A 4769-nucleotide genomic window follows, 5' to 3' on the forward strand; every position below is an offset into this window, starting at 1 on the left:
TCGCCACTGCCTCCGCTGTCCCCCGCCCGCTCAACCACATCGGTCTGCGGTTGGGTGCCGTCCTCAACTACCACAACCTCCTAAACAAGATCCATCACGTCCGCGCAGCCGCCTCGGTCGTGCTCTCCCCCCGGTGCCGGCACAAAGACCGTCGCCGCTGCCACCGTCCCTGCCGGCATCTCTAGCCACCCTGGCTCTTCGCCGGCGCGCGCCCACGTCGACGCGGCGTTGACCCAGGCCTAGGTCGACACTGCCTCCAGCTCCGCCACGGCCCTGTTCCGGTCCCGCCAGGCCTGGCCTTCGGCGTCGCCCGGGTCTAGGCCGAGGTCCAGATCCATCGCCTCCGCCTCCTCCTCCTCGTCGGCGCTGGTCTGGGTCCTCCAGAATGCGGCGCCCTTAGTGGACGCGGCGTTCGCCGCCGCCAGCGCCAGCGAAATCGGCGACCTGAAGCACAGAGAAGTAAATATACAAGAGCCGAGCAAAAGCCACTAAATCGATCGAAGTCAACAAAAAGGAACTTACCCCGGCACCACCGGCACAACGGGCCTCGACGGTCTCTCATGCGGAGCGCCTCGCCTCCTCTTGGCTGGAGGTTTCGTGCCCTGCCGGGTTCGCCGCATGCCTCACAGCTGGAGCCCGCGGCACGATGTTATACTTCCCGTGCAGCCGGCTGGCCATCGGTGCTACTTGAGATGACCCGGCTCCTGTCGCGCCGCCTCCGCCGCTCGGCACCACTACATCAACAATTCATGTCAGCGCTCAAAGTGCCGCCTCGCGCCCGGCGGCTCAAGAAACAAGGACAAAACATACCCACACGACGTCCCTCACCAACGTCGCCGGCCGCCTCCACCCCTCCGCCATGGGCCGCGGGTTCTTCCGAGACGGCCCGCACCACCTGCGTCGACGCCCGGTCGTAAGGATGCCGGATGTGTTGGGGAACGTAGCAGAAATTCAAAATTTTCCTATGTGTCACCAAGATCTATCTATGGAGAGACCAGCAACGAGGGGAAGGAGAGTGCATCTACATACCCTTGTAGATCGCTAAGCGGAAGCGTTCAAGTGAACGGGGTTGATGGAGTCGTACTCGTCGTGATTCAAATCACCGATGACCAAGTGCCGAACGCACGACACCTCCGCGTTCAACACACGTACAGCCCGGTGACGTCTCCCACGCCTTGATCCAGCAAGGAGAGAGGGAGAGGTTGAGGAAGACTCCATCCAGCAACGAGGGGAAGGAGAGTGCATCTACATACCCTTGTAGATCACTAAGCGGAAGCGTTCAAGTGAACGGGGTTGATGGAGTCGTACTCGTCGTGAATCAAATCACCGATGACCAAGTGCCGAACGCACGACACCTCCGCGTTCAACACATGTACAGCCCGGTGACGTCTCCCACGCCTTGATCCAGCAAGGAGAGAGGGAGAGGTTGAGGAAGACTCCATCCAGCAGCAGCACAACGGCGTGGTGGTGATGGAGGAGCGTGGCAATCCTGCAGGGCTTCGCCAAGCACCACAGAAAAGGAGGGAGAGAGAGATGCAGGGCTGCACCAATGAGAGATCGAATCGCGTGTGTTCTGGGCAGCCCAATGCCTCAATATATATAGGGAAGGGGAGGGGCTGCGCCCCTCTAGGGTTCCCACCCCTAGGGGGGGCGGCAGCCCTAGATGGGGAGGCAAGGGGGCGGCCAAGAGGGGATGGGAGAGGGAGGCGCACCAATATGGGCCCTAAGGCCCATATCCCATTAGGGTTTGCCCCCTCTCTCTCTCTCTCTCTCTTAGGCGCATGGGCCTTAGTGGGGCTGGTGCCCTTGGCCCATGTAGGCCAAGGAACACTCCCTACAGCCCATGTGGCCCCCCGGGGCTGGTGGCCCCACTTGGTGGACCCCCGGGACCCTCCCGGTGATCCCGGTACATTACCGATAAACCCCGAAACTCTTCCGGTAACCAAAACAGGACTTCCCATATATAAATCTTTACCTCCGGACCATTCCGGAACTCCTCGTGACGTCCGGGATCTCATCCGGGACTCCGAACAACATTCGGTAACCACATACAAACTTCCTTTACAACCCTAGCGTCATCGAACCTTAAGTGTGTAGACCCTACGGGTTCGGGAGACATGCAGACATGACCGAGACGTTCTCCGGTCAATAACCAACAGCGGGATCTGGATACCCATGTTGGCTCCCACATGTTCCACCATGATCTCATCGGATGAACCATGATGTCAAGGACTTAATCAATCCCGTACACAATTCCCTTTGTCTATTGGTACGATGCTTGCCCGAGATTCGATCGTCGGTATCCCGATACCTTGTTTAATCTCGTTACCGGCAAGTCTCTTTACTCATTCCGTAACACATCATCCCGTGATCAACTCCTTGATCACATTGTGCACATTATGATGATGTCCTACCGAGTGGGCCCAGAGATACCTCTCCGTTTACACGGAGTGACAAATCCCAGTCTCGATTCGTGCCAACCCAACAGATACTTTCGGAGATACCTGTAGTGCACCTTTATAGTCACCCAGTTACGTTGTGACGTTTGATACACCCAAAGCACTCCTACGGTATCCGGGAGTTGCACAATCTCATGGTCTAAGGAAATGATACTTGACATTAGAAAATCTTTAGCATACGAACTACACGATCTTTGTGCTAGGCTTAGGATTAGGTCTTGTCCATCACATCATTCTCCTAATGATGTGATCCCGTTATCAATGACATCCAATGTCCATGGTCAGGAAACCGTAACCATCTATTGATCAACGAGCTAGTCAACTAGAGGCTCACTAGGGACATGGTGTTGTCTATGTATCCACACATGTATCTGAGTTTCCTATCAATACAATTATAGCATGGATAATAAACGATTATCATGAACAAGGAAATATAATAATAATCAATTTATTATTGCCTCTAGGGCATATTTCCAACAGTCTCCCACTTGCACTAGAGTCAATAATCTAGTTCACATCGCCATGTGATTAACACTCACAGGTCACATCGCCATGTGACTAACACCCAAAGAGTTCTGGGTTTGATCATGTTGCTTGTGAGAGAGGTTTTAGTCAACGGGTCTGAACCTTTCAAATCCGTGTGTGCTTCACAAATCTCTATGTCATCTCCTAGATGCAGCTACCACGTTCTATTTGGAGCTATTCCAAATAACTGTTCTATTATATGAATCCAGTTTACTACTCAGAATAATCTGGTTTAGTGTCAAAGTTTGCATCGGCGTAACCCTTTATGACGAACTCTTTTACCACCTCCATAATCGAGAAAATTCCTTAGTCCACTAGTTACTAAGGATAACTTTGACCGCTGTCCTGTGATCCATTCATGGATCACTCTCGTACCCCTTGACTGACTCATGGCAAGGCACACTTCAGGTGCGGTACACAGCATAGCATACTGTAGAGCCTATGTCTTAAGCATAGGGGACGACCTTCGTCCTTTCTCTCTATTCTGCTGTGGTCGAGCTTTAAGTCTTAACTTCATACCTTACAACTCAGGCAAGAACTCCTTCTTTAACTGATCCATCTTGAACAACTTCAAGATCATGTCAAGGTATGTGCTCATTTGAAAGTACCATTAAGCGTTTTGATCTATCCTTATAGATCTTGATGCTCAATGCTCAAGTAGCTTAATCCAGGTTTTCCATTGAAAACACTTTCCAAATAACCCTATATGCTTTCCAGAAATTCTACGTCATTTTCGATCAACAATATGTTAAAACATATACTCATCAGAAATTCTATAGTGCTCCCACTCACTTCTTTGGAAATACAAGTTTCTCATAAACTTTGTATAAACCCAAAATCTTTGATCATCTCGTCAAAGTGTACATTCCAACTCCGAGATGCTTACTCCAGTCCTCAGAAGGATTGCTGGAGCTTTGCATCCTTATTAGCATCTTTTCAGGATTGACAAAACCTTTCGGTTGTATCACATACAAACTTTCCTCAAGAAAATCGTCGAGGAAACAATGTTTTGACATCCTATCTGCAAGATTTCATAAATAATGCAGTGACTGCTAATATAATTCCAATAGACTCTTAGCATCGCTACGAGTGAGAAAATCTCACCGTAGTCAACTCCTTGAACTTGTCAGAAAACATCTTAATGACAAGTCGAGCTATTTTAATGGTGACATTTACCATCATTGTCCATCTTCCTTTTAAATCCATCTGTACTCAACAGCCTCACGACCATCAAGTAGTTCTTCCAAAGTCTACACTTTGTTTTCATACATGGATCCTCTCTCGGATTTTATGGCCTCGAGCCATTTATCGGAATCCAGGCCCACCATCGCTTCTCCATAGCTCGTAGGTTCATTGTTGTCTAGCAACATGACTTCCAAGACAGGATTACGTACCACTCTGAAGTAGTACGCATCCTTGTCATCCCACGAGGTTTGGGAGTGACTTGATCTGAAGTCTCATGATCAATATCATAAGCTTCCACTTCAATTGGTGTAGGTGCCATAGGAACAACTCTTTGTGCCATGCTATACACTAGTTGAAGTGACGGTTTAATAACCTCATCAAGTCTCCACCATCCTCCCACTCAATTCTTTCGAGAGAAACTTTTCCTCGAGAAAGGACCGATTCTAGAAACAATCCTTTATTGCTTTCGGATCTGAGACAGGAGGTATACCCAACTGTTTTTGGGTTGTCCTATGAAGATGCATTTATCCACTTTGGATTCGAGCTTATCAGCCTGAAACTTTTCCACATAAGCGTCGCAGCCCCAAACTTTTAAGAAAT

The sequence above is a fragment of the Triticum urartu genome, chromosome 3 (genome assembly GCF_003073215.2).
Source record: "Triticum urartu cultivar G1812 chromosome 3, Tu2.1, whole genome shotgun sequence".
Taxonomy (NCBI): Eukaryota; Viridiplantae; Streptophyta; class Magnoliopsida; order Poales; family Poaceae; genus Triticum; species Triticum urartu.